This window comes from Egretta garzetta, unplaced genomic scaffold, assembly GCF_000687185.1.
Source record: "Egretta garzetta isolate BGI_Z169 unplaced genomic scaffold, ASM68718v1 scaffold85, whole genome shotgun sequence".
Lineage (NCBI taxonomy): Eukaryota > Metazoa > Chordata > Aves > Pelecaniformes > Ardeidae > Egretta > Egretta garzetta.
The window spans coordinates 2,501,192-2,511,072 of NW_009259718.1; positions in this window are offsets into that span (position 1 = coordinate 2,501,192).

The following is a 9,881-nucleotide window of genomic DNA, read 5'->3' on the forward strand; positions in this document are numbered from 1 at the left end:
AATCCTGTCAATGATACTGAAATGACTTATTATACATTACCAGGAGTGTCTCATGACTATTCCCTGATCCAGGAAGGAAAATTCACCCCTCTGCTACTCCAAGTGTATTTGCTGCTAATGACATTGGGGGTTTCACCCAGAGTATTCAGTCTGGCAGCTGAGCCAGACAAAAGCAGAACAAGTTTTCTGCAAGAAACTCCATTTTGGCTTTGATTAGGCACAGTGTCCTCATTCCTTTCACATTCTGCTGTAAATCAGAAGTAATTCCATTTAAAAAAATCTTTCATGAAAAGAAAATTTGTTAGGAGTTTTTTTCATATTTGTTGTGAATCCCACTGAAAAAATGCATGTGAAAGTCAAAGGCTCTCAGTCCTGCACAGCAGCCAGAGGGGTACTGGGCACTTGAGTCATCACTTGCAAAGCAAGGCAGGGCCTCTCTTTGTGCACTAATTGCAGCAAACTTAAAAAAAAAACCCACTGAAAAAAGTAAATATCAGTTGCCTCAAAGAGACTGAAACATTGGATGCACTTGTCTGGATGTACTGTTTTTCTACTCTGATTTAAGCAGTGGCTTCTGAAAGTGGAAATACATCCGTGAGATCTCCTCGAGTCTGTATTTCTTGTGACAAGGAGGACTTTTCATTGCAGTGTGATGCCTTTAGGTCTTTATAATTCTCCATGTACCCTTCGAAAGGTTAATGGATTTGGCATCTTTGCAGAGGACCACATGTTCAGTTATCTGCATTATCTGATTTTTTGAGGAGGGCTTCCCAGGAGCATTTAAATTGTCTAAAGGTTTTCATCTGGCTGAAGGAGGGTGGTTTAAAAATGAAACATTCAATTGTAACACGTTAAGGCCCCTGGTGCAGTACTTGAGCCCCGTAATATCTTAAGTGGATGGCCCACCAATGCGGCCAAGACAGATACTGTGAGCACATGGCCAACAGCGATAGCAGGAACAGCAGTGAGAAATGGCCTGTGACTTCCTTCACATTATAGAGTTCATCCCCGGATTTGCTTCTATTTTTGAGATCATCTATCATTCCCCTGGAGAGGGGAAAAAGGTTGACTGGACATGAACTTTCCTGGAGGACTTTGTCTTGTGTAAATCCAGACTGACAACCTTATCTGTAATGCATGTATGTCATGCATGCTACATACATGTGCATCTGCATGAGACTCCACACTTGTACATGCAGTATCATGGCTGATTCTGGCACTTGCAAGTCTGGTATTGGCTTTCTCAGCCAGGTCAAGTCTTAAAGTTTTGGCCTAAATGCAAGGCCAAACAAGTGTAAACAGAAAAGAAACACAGTGTCATCTATTCTAGTGCCTATCACAGATGACACCAAGTTGGGTGGGAGAGTTGATCTGCTTGAGGGTACCAAGGCTTTACAGAGGGACCTGGACAGGCTGGATTGAAGAGCTGTGGCCAGCTGTATGAGGTTCAACAAGGCCAAGTGCCAGGTCCTGCATTTGGGTCACAACAACCCCCTGCAATGCTAAAGGCTTGGGGATGAGTGGCTGGAAAGCTGCTTGGCAGAGAGGGATTTCAGGGTTGACAGCTGACTGAACACGAGCCAGCAGTGTACACAAGTGGCCAAGAAGGCCAAGAGCATCCTGGCTTGTATCAGAAATGGTGTGGCCAGCAGGAGCAGGGAAGTGCTTGGCACATGTGAGGCCACATCTCGAATACTGTGTTCAGTTTAGGGCCCCTCACTGCAAGAAGGACACTGAGGCACTGGAGTGTGTCCAGAGAAGGGCAATGAAGCTGGTGAGGGATCTGGAGAACAAGTCATGTGAGGAGTAGCTGAGGGAACTGGGGTTGTTTAGCCTGGAGAAGAGGAGGCTGAGGGGAGACTTTATCGCCCTCTACAACTACCTGAAAGGAGGTTGTAGTGAGGTGGGTGTTGGTCTCTTCTGCCAAGTAACAAGTGATAGGACAAGAGGGAAAGGCCTCAAGTTGGGCCAGGGGAGGCTTAGACTGGATATTAGGAAAAATTTCTTCAACAAAAGGGTTATCAGGCACTGGAACAGGCTACCCAGTGAAGTGGTTGAGTCACCACCCCTGTAGGTGTTTAAAAGACGTGTACATGTGGCACTTAGGGACATGGTTTAGTGATGGACTTGGCAGTGCTAGGTTAACAGTTGGACTTGGTCATCTTAAGGGTCCTTTCCAACCTAAATGATTCTGTGATTCTATGTTTCTATGATTCTATTCCAAAGTTATTTTTCAGTGATGGTGCTAAAAAGACTCTGTGTTGACTTATATATTGGGAGTTAAAATCTAGATTTGGCACCCCAAAGAGGCACCTAAAATAAGAGCAAAGGCTCATTGTAAAGCAACTTGTGGCAAATAATTCTGCTCTTACAAGTCTTGCAAACTGCTGCTGTTCCAGTTTTTACACCAGTCTGAGACAGGACATTAAGCAGATTGGATCGAACTGATGGTTTCACAGACTTTCTGTGCTTGAAAGCAGAGAGTAGACCAGTGGTTGCAGGATTAAAATCAGAGTTCAGAAAAGGAAAGGAGGTGGAGGTAGATGGGAGGTGGAGAAAGAAGGGCCTCCAGAGATGAGGAAATTAATAAGAAAAAGCAGAAAAAACAAAAGACGTCTAGGAAGACCTTAAAGGGATTTGATGAAGGACATAAGTGAGTAAAAGGCAGGCAAAGGAGAAGTGTGAAGATGGTGAGAAAGACAGAGCAAGTGACATAAGCCACGCTCAGTAAAAGAAACAATAAAAAACAGAGGTTAGAGAGAGGAAGGGGGTGATGAATGGGAAAGAGGTAGTGGCTGCAGCAAGGTAATAGACATAGCAGTATGTTTCACATGAGGCTGCATAGCCAAGCTGAAGTGCTGCACAGATTGCAGATGTGCAGCTTCCCCCGGGCGAAGCACACGCTCGCAACTTCAAACACAAGCGCACCCACACCCAGCTGCATGCACGCCTCCGCACACACGTTCTCCAGCAAAACAAAATTCGAGGTTTCTCAATTCAGTCTGTTTTACAAGTCATAAAGACAAAATGGACAGATATTCTTTGCATTGACTCTGTCTGGGCTACAGAGGAAAAGTTACTCAATCTTTGATGCAATCTTTTGTTTCTCCTCTCTCCAAAAGTGTATTAACATATGTACGCAAATGAATGTTAGTATAGGCAGTCACAGCCCCAATGAAGTTGTGCATTATGTCGTGATAGACCTTGCCACTTGATGTGGAAGTGTGTGATGCAGCAGATGGTGCAGCTGAGCAGGGGATGGGAAGCCGTAGCCCCTTCAGGCCTCCTCTACAGCTCGCTCTCTTCCATCCTTACAAACCCAAACAAAGCAGTTCCTTTGAAATGTCTTCCAGGTTTTCTTCTCTTGTGGGAACTTCAGCTTTCCTGGGCGTGTTCCATGCAGAGCTCAGGCGATGCTGGCACTTGGATTACATGATTAAAGGCTTATCTCTACAAACACAAAGGCGCACAGGGGAATGGTCAGCAGGGGAACCCCAATAGCCTTATCAGAGAAAGGAGCACCCCACTCTGGCTCATGCTGGGGCTGTCACAGGAGAATGATCAGTCCCATTGTCCAGGGCTAAAACCCATCAAGATGAGTCGTCACAAATGACTGTCTGGAGCACCTTTTAGACTCAGGAGGTTATGGCCTACAGGGGTATGGCACTCATGAGATGCTGGGAAGAACATTTTGGAATGGTGCAAGATAGGTTTCTTAGTAGGATTATTAGGGGAAGGACAAGAGGCTGGGAAAGGAAGGGATCAAAGTGGATTGGGGAGGAGTAAGTGTGGGAAAATTGAGGGAAAAGTAAGTGAAAGGGGTCTTTTGCATGTAAATCAGCTGCTGGTCAGTGCCCTTGTCCAGCCATGCCACCTGCCTAATGAGTGCAGTCTGCCCTGCCTTCCTATTAAGCTCTATTTCCATCTGTTTCCATGGGTGAGGGGATGGTCAAGCTGGTGTGTGTGTGTATAGGGGTCTAAGTGCCAGCAGCAGGAACAGGGGACATGGGTCCCAGGGGCCCATGCGTCTGTGGTGCCAGCATCTGGACAGACCACAGCATGCGCATACTGTGCGGGTACTGTGCATTTCAAGCTGGACTTGGAGACACATGGGATAAGTGACTCCACAGCGTATTAGAGCGGCCATAAATCTAGGCCAGATGCTGGAGAGACCAGAAGGCTGGGAGATGGCTACTGGAAGGACAGGAGGTCCAAGCTAGCTACTGGAAAGACTATGGGGTCTGGAAGTTGGCTATGGGTGAGGTCATGAGTCTGGACCAGCTACCAGAGACACTTGTTCATACGTGTATGTATCTATACAAGATACTCTGCCACGAGACCTTCAAAGGGCAAAAGGTGGCCCTTTAGGTCATCAGAGCAAACCCAGCCATGACTCAAGCTTCATCTGTGCACTTATTGAGTACGATCCTTATTGGTGAGCATCTGTCACTTGGAGCTCTGCCTATAACTTTAAGAGTCACCGCGACACCATAGAGGTATTTAAAGCTGAAGGGCACTTTGTGGGTGGTCTTTCAGATGCTGATATCCACTTACAGAAAACTGTGAAGTTAGAGACACTAAATAGTGAACACGTACAGGAACCAATGGAAAAAGAAGATTTGGTGTTTCATATCAGTCACTGGAGTTCTTCAGGATGTCCCTGCTCTCTCTCTATTCCTTACTGGAATTGCTGTACTAGGACATTTAGCTGAGAGGGAGAAGAAATAAAAGTGGGAATTAGTTCCTTTATGTGTTACTCCTCAGAGTGTGAGGAAGGGGAGGGTGGCAGTGTCCTTTAATGATACCCAAAGAATAAAAAGTTCTTCATCCTCAGGGAATAGATATATATGCACAGCCAGAAGAGGCATGTATGTGTAGATTACACATCTTAAAGAATGTCACTGGCATTATGAGTCCATGCTTTGTTCCAGGATAAGTCAGAAAAGATTTAAATAGAAAATGAAAGTATTTCAAATATATTGTATAGCCAGGATGCATGCAACTAGCATAGACTTATCTAAAAAGGTAGGTTGTGTGAAAGAGAAAAATAATTGGGCATGTTTTAATTCATTGTGAGAAGCAAAATTCTGAACACGCATCTTTCTCAAGAGAAGAAACTTTTTGGTTTGAGTGATTGATTTTAATTTTTTTAATTGCTCTGTAATAGGAACAAGGACTCTGGAAAGTCTCTCTCTGTATCTCTGCAGGCAAGTCTGCTTGGGAGACTGGAAAAGACTGCTCTGGTCTTCTGGCCTAGAAGGGCAAGTGAAATGCTGGTACATGGAACACCTCTACACTCAAAAGTTTCATCAGTTTAACTAAGTTGGGAAGCAACTGAAAAGGTTGAAAAGTAACTTTTACTTGTTTAATTTCCCTTGATTCCTCACTGATTACACTAACTTCATGCAAGGGCTCCACACATTTAGCTATATAAGTTTCTAAACTGATCTGTTGAATCTGTGTGACCTCTGTGAGCAGAGATGGCTATAAAGAGAGAAGACAGAAGAAGAAATCAGCTAGGTTGCAGGGCCCGTTAAATGTAAAATAGAAGATGAGTGAGACTTTTTTAATTTCCAGCTTTATGCACTGTGCAGACAGGAAACAGTGCATTTTATTTATATGATTATATTAATTTTGGTTCAGAAGTGAATAGCATAATTCCCTTTGTGGGACTTGTCATGCATTGAAACTAAATCATCCCCTGTGGTGTAATAGGAAAGGGGGACTGTGGACTCAGGAGTGCCATTTCCCTGTCATTAGCAAATTTCATCCTTATGTCTGTACACTGTCCACAGCACAAATGACCCTTTTTTCCTAGCTGCAGAGAATATTGTTGCCTTTGAAAAGCATCATAATTTAGCAATTGCAAATTCTGGTTTTACTTCTTGGAGACCATTGTCTGTGAATATTTCCATGGGGATATCATCCCTCCTTGCAAACCATCGCACCATAAAGGTACCTGAAAAGCTTCCACATGGGACTTGTATACTACCAGAGCAAACCCTTGAGCTCATCCCCCTAAAACCCGTCACATTTGTGTGCCATCCCCTCAGTCCTGCCTAGATTTGGTGGCTTTTACCTTAAAAAGTGCAGACACAGCTCATTTTCCTCAGCTGTAGTGCTCTGCCCCATACACTCCCCCTGGTCAGCCTGGAGGTCAGGGAGCAATGGGGGATGCAGGTTCACTTCCACTTATGCCCAAGGCTAAATGGAAACGAGGACGGAGCAGCCTCCCCTGAACCCATCAGGGCAAGAGTCTCACCAGTTGCCAGCACCCCGGCAGGACTGGCAGGCGTCAGGGTACCGGCGCTGCCCCTGCTGGGTAGTCCCAGCCTCAAACAGTGATGAGAGATGAGCAGAAGAGGTTTCATGGGTGTTCATGGTAGCTAACAAATTCCCATCTGGGTGGAGGTGGTAAAACACAGGACCAGCTGCATTCTGGTCAATAAAGGAACATGGGGCTTGAAACGGTGATATGGGAAACACCATCTCACAGGAAATATCTAGTAATCTTAGCACTGGTGAATGACAAAATATAGTAAGGAAACCTTTTTGGTATCATTAAACCCTGACAAAGGAGAGTGAAGTGGGGGGGGGAGTTGTGCACACGCACATGCTTGGGCATGCACTGTACACACACCCAAACTGGGAAGTAAATAATTAATAATTCCAGAAAGAATAGGAAATGAATTTCCAAAGCCATGAACTGAGGGACCCACTGCTGCCTGCTACATAGCGGGGAGCGGATATCTGGCAGCCAGGTGACCTGGGCTTTATTTCTTCCTCTTGCCACCAGCCCATTACACGGCCTGTGCTGGCCTTCTGTGTGTCTCAGATGCCCATCTGCCACCTGAGGGTATTGGCTGAAGGGCTGCCAGGTCCTAGAGTGAAAGGCACTGAAGGAAAAGCATTAACTGCTGGTAAGGGATACTGATGGCACACTTTTTTTTATCGTGGTGACTTTCTGAACGCTGCACGGGGAGAAGCCCCCAAAGTTTGTTTCTCTGTAAGCTCTCCCTCCTGTCTCTCTTTCCAGATGGCTGGGCTGGTGTCGCCAATTAAAACCAAAGAGAACATTAGGGAAATGAAAGAGAGGAAAAGAAAGATATACAGAGCAGCAATTAGAGAAGAGACAGCTAAAATGGGTTCATGATGGCAGGGATTCCTTCATGTTTGAGGAATGTGTCTAAGGTGAATCTTTTCTACTGTAAAGGAAATTTTGTGTTAATAAATGCCCCCCCAAATTCTTTTCTTCTGAAGATAATGTGACGAAACAAGTAGATCTGAAATAGTCCGAGAACAGCTGAGCACTTACAGATGGGTCTGCTGTGAGCAAAGGAAGCAAGAAAAGGTCATTTATGAAACTTGTGTGTTGCTGTTTCATGCAGAGTTAAATGCTTGAACTGCTATTTGTGCCTTTGGATATCTCCCACAAAGTCTCCTGAGAGACATGTTTGCAAGAAATTTGCATCAGCTTAGAGTAAACTAGTTTAAAACAATAATGAATTGAAGCTATTATAAACCCTTGTGTGACTATTTTGCAGCTCACCAAAGGACATGGACATAAGGAATTTAGTCAAAACATCTCTCTATACATGTAGGCATATGATTTGTCACTGATTCAGCTGAACATGTGGATATTCTTAAAGTGCTTTAGAAATGAGTTACACTGATTTACCACAATAAGATAAATTGATTATAAAAATGTTAAAATTGAAGAGTCCGGCACCAAAAGTTAGGAAACATGCCAATTAAAGTGACCGGTATAATATGCATATGTTGCAGTCTTTTATTATGAGATTACATCATCTTCTTTCCAAAGATGTCCCCCACTCAGAGCATGGTGTTCAGTTACTGACAAGTTTTTCAGTGTTTTGGTTTAATCCTCATTGTTCCGTGTGTGGTCCCCAGCCCTGTGTTGCCAATCACTCTTCAGCCCCATGTACAAAGGCAGAGCTATTAGTCCATGGGTAGGCTTTTTATGCAACATGCTCTGTGAACATGGGAGTGCCAAGCTGGGGAGCCCAATGTAAAATAAATAAATAAGTGACTCACACAGAATCACAGAATGGCAAGGGTTGGAAGGGACCTCGGGAGATCATCTAGTCCAACCCCCCTGCTAAAGCAGGTTTACCCAGAGCAGGTTGCACAGGACATCGTCCAGGTGGGTTTTGAATATCTCCAGAGAAGGAGACTCCACAACCCCCCTGGGCAGCCTGTTCCAGTGCTCTGTCACCCTCAAAGGAAAGAAGTTCTTCTGCATATTCAACAGAAACTTATGCTTCAGTTTGTGCCCATTGCCCCTTGTCCTGTCACTGGGCACCACTGAGAAGAGTCTGTCCACCTTACACTGCACCACCTTTCTTAGGTAAATCACTCTTTTCATGGCACGACCCCATCATCAAAGCACAGCTCCCATTGACTCAGTGCTCAGCTCTGCAGACCAAGCTTGGCCTCTCATCTTTGGTGCATGGAGGAGGGAGGAATGCACAACTACTGAAGATCTCCCAAAAAATCCAGTTGGAGTGATTGGACAGGCATTGCTCAGGAGCTCCAAGGCAAAAGCAAGGGTGGACTCCAGTTCTCCCAGGATGGCTTTCAGTTATCTAAGCCATAGCCTGATCCTCTCTCCCTCTCTCATCCTCTCTCTTTTTTCACCCACTGCCATATTTATTTTGCAGGTTCTGTCTTCTTCAGCAGTTGTACAGGATCTGGTAGACAACAGCTTTCTTCATTATGCAACCCACTTTCATCGCCAAAGCACCATCCATCTGCCTATTGCGTGAGATGGGGATCCTGGAGAAAAATGTTTGTGTTTATAATGAATTATTATAGTGTACATGCACAAGAGTACTGAGCTTAGATTTCATGTCTATCTTCATTTTGGTCCCTCCTAACTTTTTAGTATTCGATTTTATAAACCTAATGATCTTTTAATTTAGTTTTTGTGTAAATTTCCTTAGTTTTTAAAACAGCAAACTGAAAACCTGGGAATTCCTTCATAAGAAGCAATAACTGCTCCCAAGTGGACCATCAGGAGGGCTGCTTCCTTCACACAAAGGCAGGTCTCAAAATTTAAAAGAATCACAGGGGTCAAACAAAGTGGTTTCATTCTGGGTTTTGTTTTTCATGTCACATATTAATAATTCTGATTCAAACTGAAACGAGTCTCTATAGAAGATGTAAATCCACATGGAAAAATCAAAATTCCTCCTTTTCAAAGTGTTTGAATGAAACATTTAGATTTCTCAGGATTTTTGCATCACTGGAAATGGTTTGGCAGTATCGATACACACTGAAGTCGGTGGTGCTGGTTTCTCCTCATCAAGACCCGCATCTCCAGAGTCCTCCCTGCCCCATGAGGGAGCATCACAACTGGCTATAGTAGGAAGGGTTCATTTTTGTATATTGGCTAGAGGACAAGGAGGCAAACACTTTTCCCAGGAGGTCTGCAGCGATCTGCTAGCAGAAGATGACCCAGAAATCCTGGCTGGACCTCACTTGAGAAAATTGGCAGTGCCCCCCTTCTCAGAGTGCTCAGGGTCCCCCTGCCCTGCCCTGAGGTGCCACCGTCACCCCCTCCTGCCCCGGGCTGTGTTGCCCATCTCCAGGACAGTGGTGCAGAGGTGCCCATCCAGCCCCGTGCAGAAACAGCCCGGAGGCAGGACCAGGGCTCTGTGTGCAACATGCAACACGCACTGTGCAGCCATGCCCGTGTCTCTGCAGCAAAGACCACTTTCCTGGCATGGAAGCTCTGGATCAAACGATTGCAGACGCTTGTTTTCTTTTCCCCTCCCAGCTTGTCCATGACCCTCCAGCCTGCCCTTGTCCTGTTCCCATCTCCCCCTACACTTCATCTTCTCATCTCCTCCTCCTCATCT